Source organism: Papaver somniferum, chromosome 2 (genome assembly GCF_003573695.1).
Source record: "Papaver somniferum cultivar HN1 chromosome 2, ASM357369v1, whole genome shotgun sequence".
Taxonomy (NCBI): Eukaryota; Viridiplantae; Streptophyta; class Magnoliopsida; order Ranunculales; family Papaveraceae; genus Papaver; species Papaver somniferum.
The window spans coordinates 33,705,603-33,723,236 of NC_039359.1; positions in this window are offsets into that span (position 1 = coordinate 33,705,603).

The window sequence follows — 17,634 nt, forward strand, 5'->3', positions numbered from 1 at the left end:
TCGTAGACTTAGACTCATCTGAGTCAACTATCCAGTTTACATCACAAAGTCCCTCAAGAACAGCAAGATACCTTTGATAAATCAAATAAAAGGTAATAGAGTATTTTAGGTACCATAATACTCTACTCAGTGCATCAGAATGTTATTGCTCTGGACTACAATTATATCTACTTAACTTACTCACAATATAGGCAATGTCTGGACTCTTAAAGTTCATTAAATTCATCAAACATACTATAACTCTTGAGTATTCAAGTTAAGATACTCCATTACCCTTTTTTCTTGAGTCTACAAGAATAATCGTACGGAGTACAAGCAGGCTTACAATCACACTGATTGTATCTCTTATGCACAAATTCGAAATAATGAGAATGACTAAGATTACATATGTTAGATTATTTTCTAATCCTCATCCCTAAGATTACATCAACAGGGCCTAAGTCTTTCAAGTCAACGTTCTCATTCAGCGCATGTTTTTAGTGGAATTAATCACATATATGTTTGTATCAAGTATAAGCATATCATCAACATACAAGCATACAATCACACAGGCATCCTTAACAAGTTACTTGTAAATTTACTTGTCAGATTCATTAACTTAAATCCACTACACATTATCACATGATCAAATTTTCCATGTCACTGTTTACGTGCTTATTTTATAAGCCATACAAAATTTTGTTCAACTTATAAAGTTTGTCATCATAACCTTTCACTACAAAGTCCTCAGGTTGGTCTATGTAAATTTCTTTATCTAATTCACGATTTTCGAAAAGCTGTCTTAACATCCATATGATGTATCTCTAATTTGTTTATGACAGCAATAACAATTAGCATCTCAACAGAAGTAAATCTCGTCACATGTGAATAAGAATCAAGGAAATATACACCTTCTTTTAGTTTATAGCCTTTAGTTACCAACTGATGAGTGCTAAATAGTGCATATTTATATATATTTTTGTTGGCATTTAACTCATCTTTTGTGCATTAATTCTACATTTTATCCCATATTCTGTATTTTCATTGTTTTCAAGAATAAATATTTTTCTTACTTAATTTTGCATTTTTAGGTAACAAATAAAATCTGGATGAAGTGCGGAGCAAAAAGAGCAGAAAAGTAGTGAAAAGCCGGGAGGAATTACGCAAGGAAGCCGCGAAGAATGTTGCGCACAAGACCAAAAAGCTAGGAATGGGCTCAAGAAGGAAGAATTGTTCTTAAAGAAGATATGGGCTTGGCATACCCAAGGCCCAAAACCCTTACCCAAATCCATTTCCTTTATCCATACCCATTTCCATGAGAGCCGTCAGATTGGATCCATCTTGTCATCCAACGGTCACCTCATCATTGTGCATCAAATCCCGATGATTCCGCCCAACACTACAACACCTAACCTAATCTAGCACCGTTGACTTCGTTGTGTTCCACATCCAACGGTCGCTACAAACTTCTTCTCTCTTAGCCGTCCGACCTACCTACCATCTCCATATCCAGCGGCTCAGCTCGCCAAACATCGAACCAGATGCTCCCGCTTCACACCCTAGCACCAAACCCTATACTACCACCCAAACACTCCCTTCTTCCCAAAACATCGATCTCATCTTCTCCACCCGACCATTTCCAGAACCACCACCACCTGCTCTACCCTGCCACCATCTTCCCCGACCATCCCAGTTCGTCTCGAGCTCCTTCCCATCACCTCCCAACACCACAGAAACCCATACCCATCAGTCCTTTCCCCCTAGCCTAGAGTTCTTATCAAACTCATATCTCTGCATCCTAGGTATGGAGTTGATAAGAAATCTCGAGCTAGGGTTTCACTTGGAGCGACATGGAAAGCAGAGAAAGCATCGTACAAGTATGGGTTGAAGCTATTTTGGTCAGTGTGTAGGTTAATTTTTATTAATTTACAAAACCCTAATTTTTGGGATTTGGGGGAAACCCTAATTTTATTGTTTGGGTATAAATTAAGGGTTGGGTATCACTGTTAAAACTCGTTCTTGGACTAGCCAAGTTTCCACCCAATTTGGGTTAGGTTAATCTCAATTGTTCCTGCACTTTTAATTGCTCCTGTTAGTTGCACTTTTACTTTTAATTGCACTTGTTCTTGTTCTTGGTTTTAATTCTCTGTTTATATGAATGTTCACTGTTAGTTCACCATATTGTTCACTGTTGTTGTCATGTTAGTTCACCATGTTGTTCACTGTCATGCTCACTGCCATGTAATGTTAGTGTAATGTTTGTCATGTTCTAAACCATCATGCTAGGGACTTGATGAATCCCTAAATTCTTATTGTGTAGTACATTGATCATATTGCTTTAGAAGGTTAAACAAGTTTAGGAAAGACTTGAACTTAGTTCATCATCACCTCACTTTCACAATGTATGCCAAGTATACTTTGTAGTTAGGTCCATGAGCTGTTGATAAGCTGCAACTCAAGCTGAATTCATAATCTTTTGACTAATTGTGCCGTAGAAAGACAGTTAGTACTTTGGAAAGAATACCATAGTTGTGTTTAACTTTCTATAGGAGAATACATAGTAGAAGTTAGAGTGAATTCAAACCCTAGTTCCCATCCATAATCTACTTCATTCTCATCCACAATTCCATCTTCAACTGTTTAGCTTTGTTTTCTTGTTTTGTATTGCTTTTGCTTTGTTGTTGTTTTTTCCCTGCCCTGCAACTCTGTTGTTTTTTTCTGTTGTGCATTTTTCTTCACTGCTTGAGCAGCTGCAGTACTGCTGCTGTAACCCTTGCTGCATTGCTGCCTTTCTCTTCTGCTGCAGCACTTGTGCTGCTTTGCTTTCCCCTGCTGCTGCCTCCTGCATCCAAGCCACTTCTTCTGTTGCTGCTGCCACCAACTTAGCCTAATATTTTTCTACAGTTCCACATACCTAATGTTTCCTCTTAAAGACTCATTTACATATCATGGTCTTACTCTCTGGAGGTAAACTGTAAACCTCCCAAGTCAGGTTCCGACGGACTGAGTCCATTTCACTAAATGAAGCTTCTTACCAGAATGGGGTTTCAGTAGTTATCAAGGCTTCTTTACAAGTACAGGGCTTAGACTAAGCTAGGCATGTTATGAAGTCGGCTTCATAAGAAGTCTCAAGTCTAATTGTTTTACTTCTCTTAGGCTCAACCTTAACTTCATCTTCCTTTAATATAAGTTCTGACTATTTGAAAATAAATCTAGGGGATCAACAACACATCTCTAATGAGGTACAAGTTTAAGAATAAATATGTTCAAATAACTCAGCATCCCTAGATTATGTAATAGTATTCACATCAAAGTCAGAAAAATCACACCAAAGTATGAAAAATCATAATACACAACTAAAAATCTATATGTAGAAGTATACTCAGCATACCTTATATGAAGACACAATCAACATTTTTGGTTTCTATCTAGTTCTTTTAGGAAGAGGAATGACAATCTTAGTCAAACACCCCCACACTTTGACATATTCATAAGAAGGTCATCTACCTTTCCATAAATCATATGGAGTTTCATCTGATCCTTAAGGGTACTATATTCAGGATATACTAGTTAAGAGGACTGCCTCCTCCCACAAGACCGCAGGTAATCCTGAACTAATCAACATGACAATTATTATCTCCTTAAGGTTACAATTATTATGTTCAAGGCTTCTAATTGGTTTTCAACTTCAAGTTTATACATCTTAAGACTTCTAAGGAATCATCCTTATCCCTAAGCAAGTATACAAGATAGTACCTCGTACAATCATTTACGGAAGTTATAAACCATCTTTTACCATAGTGGTTTTGGGTTGAATTCATGTCAACTAGGCCTAACTGAATTAATTCTAAGGGATTAGAATTACTATGAACATTTGTGCTAAAAGATTTTATAGCATATTCATTTCACTTTTGTGTTCAAGATCCAAACTAAATTTGGGTACGAAGCCTATGCTAGGCATTTTATGCATTGACTTATAATTTTACGGTTCCAAGTCTACCATGCAAAACATTCAAAGACACACAAAAGAAAGCACAAGAATCAACTATGTTCACTTCATCAGATTTTCCTTTAAACTTATATAGACCCTAAATCCTATAACTGTTGCCTAAAAAATCGATACCCTTAGTTATAAAAAGTTTTCCACATTTAATAAGATCTTCAATCTTTTACCATCTTCAATAGAACAAGACACAAGATTCTTTCATATGCTCGGAACATAAAAACTTCATTCAGTGTGAGAATATTACAGATATGAGCTTATGATCGACCTTTCCCTTTTATGCAACCTCTGTCGCAGGTGAGTTACTCATATAGAGTTTCTCGACATCCCTTATCCTCTGATAAGAGGTGAACAGGTCTCTGTTTCAACAAACATACTTAGTGGCTCCAGAGTCCACCCACCAGTCTCTCACATTGGTTATTAAAATAACTTCCGACATCATGTCAATGAACTCATTCTAACTTGTTTCAACTAAATTAGCATTAACTTTCTACTTATTAAGGTTTTATGTTGTCTACACTTTATTGTCGTATGGCCAGGAATTTTACAAACATAACAATCACCCTTAATTAAAGTAATGTCGGATTCAGTTTTACGAAACATACCTTTCTTATGAAGACTATGCTTAGAGTTGTGTTTGATGTTCTCGCCTTTGTCGGCTTTGGAAGACTTGTGTTCATCCACATGCGTCTGGTAGCCATGTTCCTTTTCAATTTCATGTCACAAACTTCGTTTATACTCTGACTACGGACACGGTAATTTCCCAATCACCTAATACACCATATCTCACAAACCTTAGTTCAGATAAAATATGAGTTTTGAAGATAATATTTATATTTATAAACTTCGTTTGAACCACCATATCAAAAAACTCATGGTTACCCCATAAAAACAACTTTAGTTAACAACAAAATTTTGCCCGTCAGAATTTTTCAGGAACGTTTCTCAGTTTTGTAAAATATCAAAAAAATAACTTTACAACTCCAAAAAATCTGAAATGTTATGTGGGTAACTATCAGTATGTCTACTACGTTGTGTCAAAAGGGTTCATCGAAATTCCTTATAGGTTAAGAAATAAACTCGAAACTCTACAGCTGACCAAAAATTCGTTTTTGGTTTTCACTCCACAATTAACATCCATGATTCACAAACCAACCGACCATTTTTTATTATTACAAATATTAATGTCTTAAGATTGTTGGGTGCAGTAATCAAAAACAAGGAAAAATCAAATAAGCAAAAGTTATCGATACTTAACTCCTTTATAATGGAAGTGATCGATTTGATGAAACGAATGAGCTCCCCATATCTCCGCAACAACAACAAGGAAAAACTTTGAAAAAAACAGAGTGAGTCACGTGTTCAACACGTTGCTCTAAGACATTAGCGGCAGGCTACACTCAAGAGTGATGTTATAGCCCTCACAGGACGGATATCTCCAGGATAAAAGACCCTAATACACCTACTACTAGCATATGTAGTAGATGCTCAACTTGAGCTTGGCAACTCCGAAAAAACCATAAAGGAAAATCTCGAACGCTTGAGAAAACAATATAAAATATTTTTTTTCCTTGGGGGTCCCTCTAAATATAGAGCAACCCTTTTCCCATAGATTTTTCAAAAGTAGTGAATTTGTTTATATAATTGACAAATACAACTTAAGAAGAAAAACTCCCCGATGTGGGACTAAAAGGTTTATATAGTTTCTTAAAACTACTAAAAATTGGAAACTCCACAATGTGGGACTAAAAAGTTTCATTCACAAAAGAAAACAATAATTTATAATTTTTTATTAAAACTTTAAAAAATTATTTTTTTATTAATCGTTTTCCAACAATCCCCCACATGAATGAAAACTCAATAAAACATGAAAACACAGATAGATCTTGGTAAATCAACATCTCAATCTCACGATCCAAACAGATTGATCGTGCAAGTGTTGAAATCATACTAGTCATTTCTACGTCCTCTCCCTCACACAAAAGTGTGTTGACCCCAGGGTCATACTATGGATTGCATAAATCATAATAGTACTGAGAGCTTTCATTTTTAGTTCTCACATGGTGAGACTATAGGTATCTTTCACCAAAGTGAAAAAGAATGAACTAGTGAACCCTTAGTGACCTTTAGGTCCTAAGTTCCAGTAATACCAAAACCATCAAAACGAAAATCACATAAAGCGCAAGAAATACCATTTTAGGCAGAGGTGTCCATGAGGTCTTGAACCTTTTCTTAGTGAGATATTACCGGAATTACTTGCTAGAGACAGTGAACTATGTCTTGAACTGCTAGCATTTAGTGTAATTCGCGATAACAACCACGGGTGATATCTCCAAGATTGCTGCCAAGCTCGTGCCGTTTTGTCCAATTTGGCCCTGGACATATCCTGTTTCTCAGAATGCTCTAGAGAATCAAAGCTCATATTCTCATAGGAAGCGTCCCACTTCCACATTAAGATAGGTGAGTTTCCATAAAGAGTGTTAATGCTACACCCCACTTCAATCTTAAATTGAAAGTATAGAACTTATTAAGACTTCTTAAAAGTCATCCTTCACATACAGTCACACTATCACGTCTACACCATAGGGAAGGGTCAGAGAATAAAATTCTCTGATAGTGTTTACCTTTACCCACCACAAATTAGTTGTTTCATTCGAAACCTTGATCTTGGGATATCTAGTCAGCAAGGTTGAGTATCCTTCATGGCAAGTTTAATTTATGAGCTTAAGCCCCTTCCCCCTCGATGCATTTCTAACTATCTCTTGGGATAACCTTTCGTCAAAGATTACGCGATATTCTCCTTGGACTTTATCCAATCAATGGAAATAACGCCGATTGAGATTAGTTATTTTCAGCTTTAGCTATTATAGCTTAGTTAACACAATGTATAGATATAGCTGGCACATGCCTATGCCAGAGAGGAATGTCTTCTAAAAAGCATCTTAGGCACTCGTCCCTCTCTCGTGCTTTATCTAACTCAATACTCTCAGATTCCGTAATGAATTGAGAAATATATGTTTGTTTGTAAATCTTCCAAAAACAAACCCTAATGCTAGAGTGAAATATATCCACTCGTAGACTTAGACTTCTCTGAGTCAACTATCCAGTTTACATCACAAAGTCCCTCAAGAACAACAAGATACCTTTGATAAATCAAATAAAAGGTAATAGAGTATTTTAGGTACCATAATACTCTACTCAGTGCATCAGAATGCTATTGCTCTGGACTACAATTATATCTACTTAACTTACTCACAATATAGGAAATGTCTGGACTCTTACAGTTCATTAAATTCATCAAACATCCTATAACTCTTGAGTATTCAAGTTAAGATACTCCATTACCCTTTTTTCTTGAGTCTACAAGAATAATCGTACAGAGTACAAGCAGGCTTATAATCACACTGATTGTATCTCTTAAGCACAAATTCAAAATAATGAGAATGACTAAGACTACATATTTTAGGTTATTTTCTAATCCTCATCCCTAAGATTACATCAACAGGGCCTAAGTCTTTCAAATCAACGTTCTCATTCAGCGCATGTTTTTAGTGGAATTAATCACATCTATGTTTGTATCAAGTATAAGCATATCATCAACATACAAGCATACAATCACACAGGCATCCTTAACAAGTTACTTGTAAATATACTTGTCAGATTCATTAACTTAAATCCACTACACATTATCACATGATCAAATTTTCCATGTCACTGTTTACGTGCTTATTTTATAAACCATACAAAATTTTGTTCAACTTATAAACTTTGTCATCATAACCTTTCACTACAAAGTCCTCAGGTTGGTCTATGTAAATTTCTTTATCTAATTCACGATTTTCGAAAAGCTGTCTTAACATCCATGTGATGTATCTCTAATTTGTTTATGACAGCAATAACAATTAGCATCTCAACAGAAGTAAATCTCGTCACATGTGAATAAGAATCAAGGAAATATACACCTTCTTTTAGTTTATAGCCTTTAGCTACCAACTTAGCCTAATATTTTTCTACAGTTCCATATACCTAATGTTTCCTCTTAAAGACTCATTTACATCTCATGGTCTTACTCTCTGGAGGTAAACTATAAACCTCCCAAGTCAGGTTCCGACGGACTGAGTCCATTCCACTAAATGAAGCTTCTTACCAGAATGGGGTTTCAATAGATATCAAGGCTTGTTTACAAGTCCAGGGCTTAGACTAAGCTAGGCATGTTATGAAGTCGGCTTCATAAGAAGTCTCAAGTCTAATTGTTTTACTTATCTTAGGCTCAACCTTAACTTCATCTTCCTTTAAGATAAGTTCTGACTATTTGAAAATAAATCTAGGGGATCAACAACACATCTCTAATGAGGTACAGGTTTAAGAACAAACATGTTCAAATAACTCAGCATCCCTAGATTATGTAATAGTATTCACATCAAAGTCAGAAAAATCACACCAAAGTATGAAAAATCAGAACACACGACCAAAAATCTATATGTAGAAGTATACTCAGCATACCTTATATGAAGACACAATCAACATTTTTGGTTTCTATCTAGTTCTTTTAGGAAGAGGAATGACAATCTTAGTCAAACACCCCCACACTTTGACATATTCATAAGAAGGTCATCTACCTTTCCATAAATCATATGGAGTTTCATCTGATCCTTAAGGGTACTATATTCAGGATATACTAGTTAAGAGGATTGCCTCCTCCCACAAGACCGCAGGTAATCCTGAACTAATCAACATGGCAATTATTATCTCCTTAAGGATATAATTATTATGTTCAAGGCTTCTAATTGGTTTTCAACTTCAAGTTTATACATCTTAAGAATTCTAAGGCATCATCCTTATCCCTAATAAAGTATACAAGATAATACCTCGTTCAATCATCTACGGAAGTTATAAACCATCTTTTACCATAGTGGTTTTGGGTTGAACTCATGTCAACTAGGCCTAACTGAATTAATTCTAAGGGATTAGAATTACTATGAACATTTGTGATAAAAGATTTTATAGCATATTCATTTCACTTTTGTGTTCAAGATCCAAACTAAATTTGGGTACGAAGCCTATACTAGGCATTTTATGCATTGACTTACAATTTTACGGTTCCAAGTCTACCATGAAAAACATTCAAAGACCCACAAAAGAAGCACAAGAATCAACTATGTTCACTTCATCAGATTTTCCTTTAAACTTATATAGACCCTAAGTCCTATAACTGCTGCCTAAAAAATCAGTACCCTTAGTTATAACAAGTTTTCCACATTTAATAAGATCTTCAATCTTTTACCATCTTCAAGAGAACAAGATACAAGATTCTTTCATATGCTCGGAACATGAAAACTTCATTCAGTGTGAGAATATTACAGATATGATCTTATGCTCGACCTTTCCCTTTTATGCAACCTCTGTCGCAGGTGATTTACTCATATAGAGTTTCTCGACATCCCTTATCCTCTGATAAGAGGTGAACATGTCTCTGTTTCAACAAACATACTTAGTGGCTCCAGAGTCCACCCACTAGTCTCTCACATTGGTTATTAAAATAACTTCCGACATCATGTCAATGAACTCGTTCTAACTTGTTTTAACTAAATTAGTATTAACTTTCTACTTATTAAGGTTTTATGTTGTCTACATTTTACTGCCGTATGGCCAGGAATTTTACAAACATAACAATCACCCTTAATTAAAGTAATGCCGGATTCAGTTTTACGAAACATACCTTTCTTATGAAAACTATGCTTAGAGTTGTATTTGATGTTCTCGCCTTTGTAAGATTTGGAATACTTGTGTTCATCCACATGCGCCTGGTAGCCATGTTCCTTTTCAATTTCATGTCACAAACTTCGTTTATACTCTGACTACGGACACGGTAATTTCCCAATCACCTAATACACCACATCTCACAAACCTTTGTTCAGATAAAATATGAGTTTTGAAGATAATATCTATATTTATAAACTTCGTTTGAACCACCATATCAAAAAAATCATGGTTACCCCATAAAAACTACTTTAGTTAACAACAAAATTCTACCCGTCAGAATTTTTCAGGAACGTTTCTCAGTTTTGTAAAATATCAAAAAAAATACCTTTACAACTCCAAAAATTCTGAAATTTTACGTGGGTAATTATCAGTATGTCTACTACGTTGTGTCATAAGGGTTCATCGAAATTCCTTATAGGTTAAGAAATAAACTCGAAACTCTACAGATGACCAAAAATTCGTTTTTGTTTTTCACTCCACAATTAACATCCATGATTCACAAACCAACCAACCATTTTTGATTATTACAAATATTAATGTCTTAAGATTGTTGGGTGCAGTAATCAAAAACAAGGAAAAATCAAATAAGCAAAAGTTATTGATACTTAACTCCTTTATAATGGAAGTAATCGATTTGATGAAACGAATGAGCTCCCCATATCTCCGCAACAGCAACAAGGCAAAACTTTGGAAAAAACAGAGTGAGTCACGTGTTAAACACGTTTCCCTTAAGACATTAGCGCCCGGCTAACAAATGTGCGAATATAGAGACGGGTGTTGCAGATATTAGGAAGCTCGAACGGTTTTTGGCCATTGTTATTCCAAGGAAGAGGAATCGAAGATATTGAGAGGGGTTTTACGGAATGTAAATAAAGTTATACACTTATATATACAAAAATTACAATGCATTGTAAATATTAGCCGAAAAGAATAACCGTCCAGCCTGCACATCAAAGAAGGCATACCGAAAACCTTCTTCATTTGGTTATAAGTTGTCAAGTAGTACGTCTTGCTACGATATTTCTTCTCTGAGTATTTCTATTTTCACACATAATAGAAATTAAATTTCTTGTTTACTTAATTTAACTTATGTGGTATGAACAGAACCAAAAGAGGTAATCGTGCTAGGTGACCAGCTAGATAACAGCAGAATGCCCGCTGATGTGATGTGGCCACTCATGTGGTAGAATTTTTTTTGCCACTTCATAAACAGAAAGCAATCTTGTTTTGTACTCTTCGAACCCATTGTTGCCCTAATACGGAAACTCACAGAATCACAGATAAGATTGTGATCACATAAATCACGAAGCCATCCACGTGTTCACAAACAATATTCGCATACATTCTAATTCTAAAATTGTGCGGCGTATGTGTAAAGAGGATGATTATATCGATTCATCGACTCAAAGCCTTCGAGCTTGTCATTGTCTAGTTGAATATTATCATAAATAATGTTCGTATAAAGGAATAAATAGAGAATCAAATATAAATGTAAAGCACATGAAGTTCAACGCTGAATGTAAAGTGCTGAAATGTAAATAAGACAAAGATTTACGTGGTTCGGCACTAAGGCCTACATCCACAGGGCTGGTGTTTCACTATGTATTGAATGATTACAAAGATAGTCGAATGACTTTAGAGTATGCATAGGTCTGCGGAAGTATGGGGATTACTTACTCTTCCTATTTCTCTTTCCTATATTCTCCTATAATTCCTATGGATTCGTCGACCTCTTCTCTCTTAGTGGAGAGGGGTATTTATAGGGTTGGAACGTGGGTCCTACTTCTGAGGTGCCGTTGTAATATTATCTTCTTGTGCTTTGTGCCCATTACGCAGAGGTCTTCGGCATATGCTGCGGCCTGAGCTTGAATACGAAGGGTTATCCTCGCCTCTTCCACGAGCTGATTGACACGTGTATATCTCTTTGGTATTTAATGCGGGTAGATGGATGTCTGCTCGTGTCAGACAAGTGTCTCTTTGTCTGGTCACATCTGTGTCAGTCAAACTTCCTCTCGGCCGTTGATCTGGGATCTTCCTCGGGATTGGGTGTATTAACACCCAAGGGGTATTATATGGTGCTCCTCTAAGCTATCATACCTCTGTGATCCTCTGTCCCTGACCGTCAGATCTACTGACCGGTGGCATCTTCTGATGAGATGCTTGTTATCATGTTTTGATATCTCGTTTTGCATGCCTTCCACGTGTCTCTTTCTGTACACGTGGTGGATGATGAAAGGTGTACATACAATTTGCCCCTCTTCTTCTGACTTGGGCGCATTTTTCAATTTAGAAGAAGAAAGGTCGTCCTACACATTTTATCTCTCATGAAATAACTTCCCCTATAAATATGGGCACGTTTCCCACTTTGCATTAACTTTCCCCATAACTGCTCCTTGGTACGAGGGACCGTTATCGTCTTCACTAGCTTCATAAATAGGAAAGAGAATGTGAAAAAAAAAACTTTTATCCTCTTCTTGTCAGTGTTCATCCTCTTCTTGTTTTCTATTCTTGTTTTTTAGTAATTTATTATCGTCATTCTTGTGAGGAAGATAATAACATTCAATTTTCTGTCTCTTTCGCTCTCGATTGTTGTTTCCCCTGCATCGCAGACAACTAGCTTTTGATATCTCCGATCCTCCTTTCTTCGACTGCGGTTGGTGCTTGTCGTCCTCTTCTACACAGGTATGGGGTTTTTCATTAGCTGCTCATCATTGATTTATCTATGTATCTACCCGTTTTTTTCCTGCTGTTGTATTCTTGGCTTTGTGATGAAGAACACACATGTCGAAGCATATATGCTTGCCCCTGTTCTTTGTTACGAATTCTGTGAGTCGGTATCTAAGTATTATCCCTGGAGTTTGATGGAGTATTTTTAGTTATTTTTAGTTCTTAGGGTTTTTAATGTTTATCCGGATGAACCATCAATTATGGGTTTTTTGATCTTTAGTGTTCTCCTCGTATTCTTCTCTAAACTGTTTTTGTGTTTCCTTGTAGATATGTCTGATCGTCCGCGGCTCCTTACCAAACCCCTCCGTCTAGTCCTCCAAGATCCCCTCTGCGTCGAGATTCTGACAGATCTCCACTTGGGGAAGGTCCTTACAAGTCTTCGCAATCGGATCCTCGGGGTCATAGGGTTTCATCTTCCTCTGGTGCGAAGGTTGTGCCTACTAAGAAAGGGGATGTGCCGAAGGGTCCTTATGGGTCTAGGTATGCTGTCAACCTTTCCCCTTCTCGTCCTCGAGAAGATTCTAGGAGTGCGCAGGCTCCCCCTCGTGATGACTCTAGGAGTATGCGGGCTCCTTCTCCTCGTAATGAAGCATTGGATGTTCCGCCCCTTCGTTCTATGGCTCCTCCTTCAGTGCCTCCGCAGAAATCTTTGTCGTCTCCTCCCACGGTTTCTTTCAAAGGGAAGTACTCCAAGGGTACTATGTCGAGGGTTGATCCGTCTAAAAATCTTCCTTCTAAAAGGAAAGCTTCGGAATTGATCCCTACTTCTGATTCCGCAGACGAAGAAGAAACTGCCCCGTGATACGCAACATTTCAGTTGGTAAGAAGAAGGTCACTTTCAAGCATATTGATCTTGAGATGTTCAAGGAAAACATGAGCTTCAGGCTTTTGAGGTTCGCTTCTATGCCCCTGACGATGATATCACTTACGAGCTCCTTGCTAAGTATCAGTTTGACGAGTTTCATCTATTGACTACGGTTGGAGCCTTCGAGGCGGGTCTCATGTTGCCCCTATATAAGTCGGGTGACTCCTTTTATTATGACGTGTTGGCTAGTCGCGAAGGCTCTTCCACAAACACTCATAATCGTTCCGTGTCACAACTATCTGGGAATTATCTTCGTTCACTGAAGGAATGTTACCTGCGAAGCAAGGGAGAGACTATGATGACCTGCTATGTTCCAAATCCTGCTGAGAGAGAGTGGTACACTCCTCAGAATTTTAACAGTTCCTTTGGGGATTATGTCAACAGTAGAAACCGTAAGCCGTGGAGTGTTAGTCTTCGTAATATTGCTGCTCCTCGTGGTGAAATTCGTCTTTTGAGTGAGGTGAGTGATGCCAAGCTGAAGTATGTTCCTGGTACTGAGGGATCTGCTAAACGGAAACTCTTTCCTGCTCGTGAAAGGATTAAGCGTGACCATGATTATGAATGGCATGCTACTGTTATTGAGGTAGTTGGTCCTTGGGCTTATGGTTGGATTCCTGGTCCGCGCGGTTGGCGTCCTTCTGAAAACAGCAAGCCTCGTGAAACTCCTCCTGCTCGTTATGGAGATTTCTGTCCTTGGCGTCCGAATTTCGCGGGCATGAATTTTCCTTACGCTCTTGATGTCGTTGATGGAGATGAGGAGGAGGGTTCTGGTGCTACCCATCCACCGAAGAGTGCTGCTGCTGCCAAGGTATAGTTTCTTCTTATATTCTCTATTCTATTTGCCCCTTTTTCCTTGCTTGAAATAATTTTCATTTTTGAAGTGAGGGAAAAAATGAGCCTTTGTGGGGATGTGTACTGGTTTGTAGGTGTCGAAGAAGAAGAAACTTGGACCCAAACAATCTTCTACTGTGGTTACCGGTGAGGCTGAGGTTTATGAGGAGGTTACGAGTCCTGTAAACGAAGGGTATGCTGAGGATGAAGAAATGTCCGATGGAGAAGAGCGTACCGACACTTCTCACCCTGATGACGAAGGTGGTAATGGTGAAGAAGAAGTTCGGGGTGGTGATGGTGAAGAAGAATTGCCGCGGGTGGTGATGGTGAGTCTGAGGGTAATATTACCGTTGGTGGTACTGGCGGGGGTGGATCTGCCCCTGTTGGCGATAATATTGTTGGTGTGGGTACTCTGCCCGTTATTTCCCCTGAATTTTCTTTTGGTAGGATATATTCCGCGGGGGAATCCTTTGATGTGAATGCTGCCATGGGTCTTGCCGAAGACTTCTCATTGCTTTCCCCAAATGATGATTGGGATGTGCTTGGGGATATTGGTAAAGAAGATGCCACCGGTCAGCAGGCTGAAAACGCCGGTGGTCATACTGAGGCTGGTGATGTCGAGACTTGCGCGAGTGAGGGGAGAACACCAAAGGGAAGTCTGCGGTTGAATCTCCTTCAGAGGATTTCCCTTACTCGCTAATGCCTGAAGGCGAAGATGCCATTTTGGCTTGGCTTAAGAAGAAAAATCTGATGTTCGTCCCCAACCCTGCCCCAGTGGTCCCGGTGAGAAGAATTCTGACGCTTATACTCGTCAGATGATGCAAGTGTCTTCTGAAGTCCGCGTTGCTGAGATGTGGGAGAAGAATCTGAGAGCTTCAGAAGCTAACCTAGTGGTTGACCCTCCCTCCTCTGTTGCTGATATGATGGCCATAGCTGATGGGTACCAATACGGTTTTCCCCAGCAGCGTGTCTTAGAGGTAAATCCTTGTACTGATTCCCTCATGATATACGAACATTGTATTCTTCGCGATATCCGATCCCTTGGGTATAATAATGTTTGTCGTTTGTGACATAGATGATGAGGAGCGAACATTGTAACCATGTTCTATACCAATTCTTTAAAGCAAAGTCTTTAAAGTTGGAGGCTAAGCTTCGTCATAGAGAAGAAGAACTATCTGCGGCCGAGATGGAAATAAGTGAACTGAAGGGTCGCCTGAAAAAAGGAGCGGCTGGGTAATGCCGAGGAGAGTCCGTTCGGAACTTGCTATAGTCCGCAACGAATTGGAGCAAGCTCGCAGAAATGTATCGTCCCTCACAGGTTCGTATTTTTATTGGTTTTACTCCTCGTGATTCCCTATTTGTACTTTGGTGTTCTGTCTCAGTCTCCCCACCCTATCTTCAGTGGGTGGAGTCCCCGAGCTCATATGGCTTCGGAAAGAAAGGGAACGACAGAAATCCCGCATTGCAGAGTTGGTGGGTAAGTTGAAAAGCGAAGCCGTAAAGTGGAATGCTCGTGCTGATGAGCACAACGCCTTAGCAGCTGAGTGGCGTGAAAAGCGAACACTGATGGTTGATATGCAAAATAAGTACAATCATGACCGTGTCTGTTTAATGGTACGCTGCTATGGACGCGTGACAACCTGCGTGATGCTCGAGGACATGCTTCGGACTTAGAGGCTAGAGTGCGCTTTTTGGAAGGAGAGTTACAACAGGCTCGTTCTTTCTTAGGCCCCGGGGTTAGGGATAGTATGCATCTTTCCGAGGAAAGAGATAATGCTAGGGCTGAGGTTGGTGCTCTTAGTAAAGCCCTAGCAGCGTCTCGAGCTGATGTTGCTCGCCAAGTGGAATCTGAAGAGATCTTGAAGTGAATGTGTATCGACTCCATAAAAGGATGGGGGAGATGAATGACGAAGTCAACCATCTTCGTCACTTGGATTCAATGAAGCAGGTAGACTTAGACGCGAGTCAATTTGCTCTTACGAACCTTCAAACGGATTATAAGAAACTATCCGACGAATATGACTTTCTTGATGAGGCTCGGGACGCAGTTGTTAATGAGTATGAAGAGGCTTCGGCTAATGTCGAAGGTATAACCTCGTTTTATCGAGTGTGATTCTGTTATTTCTTCGTTTTAACCCCTTGGTATTTCTTGTTTTCAGCACTCGAGGGACAGCTTCACGCAGCAAATGATGAGCTTAAAAAAACTCAATCTGCCTTAGTGCAGCAGGAAGGACAAGCCAACTATTTCAAAGGGTTGGCCGCGTCTCGTGAGGAAGCAGCGGAGATTGCCTCCAAAGAGGCGGAACGCCTATCTGCATTGTGTCTCAGGCCAACCAGCGGACCGCTGTTATCACTTATAAAGCTCGATGTCAGTTGGCTGAAGAGACCAACAAAGTCCTAGATAAGATTGAACTTGATCTTAAAGTCGAACATGGTCTTGTCAAGAATTATCCGCGTCGTCCCCTTCCCGCGCCCTTGCCTGGTTCTTCTGGGCCTTCTTCAGGTGGTAGCGTACCTTCATCTCGCAGAGACAACCCTGTTGATGGAGCTGTATCGTCCAAGTAGATTTCTTTTATTCATAGAAAGTTGATCCTTGATTATATAATTTCGGATCATTTTTTGATGTGTTTCCTGCTTTATCTTATTTGCTGAACTTGTAATCAACTCTTTATGAAATGGATCATCCTTTTGGCATACCTGCGTTATCAATTCATTTATTTTAAGTATTGTGAAGTGTTAAACTAGAAATAACTTGCTTTGTAAAAAGTTGAGAGTGTTTGGGTGCGACACCGAAGGTAAATACCTTCGTGATCGTCTTGAGACCTGTCACCCCGCTGGCGAATCCTGGGCCAGAGGATTCCCAAACGGTGGGGGCCGAGGCAGCGTTCTAGGATATGGGATGCTTATTTGAAATATTTACATGCACCCATTCCGTCGACCCGCTGCCTTAAAATTGGTTGGGTATCTCTTTCTGCTGGGTGCCTTCCCCCTGGTCTTACACTCATAGACACTGATAGGGGAGCCCTGAGAGATTGTAGATTAACTACTTTCCCCAATATTGTTAATTTATTATGTAATGTACATGCGTTCACCCAGCGGGCCTTTTGACCATTTCGTTTGCTTGAAGATTTCCCAAAAAGTTTGTTTGATTGATAGGTTGAGGCCTGCTACTCCTCGTCCAGAGATAGAAACATGTAAAGCGGTTACGCTGCCTTCTTCTTCTGGTATTCTTCACGCAGATGCAAAGCTGCGCTGCTCCTATGGGTAGTACGGTTTGAGCCATTTAGCATTCCAAGGGTGCCGGAGGACCTCGCCTTTCAGATTGCGAAGATAGTAGGAACCGTTTCCCGCAATGTCGTGTATTATAAAAGGTCCTCCCCATGTAGGTGCTAACTTTCCCCATTTCTTCTCTCGTTGATACTGCGGGATTGTTCTTAGCACATACTGCCCTTCTACAAAATTTCGA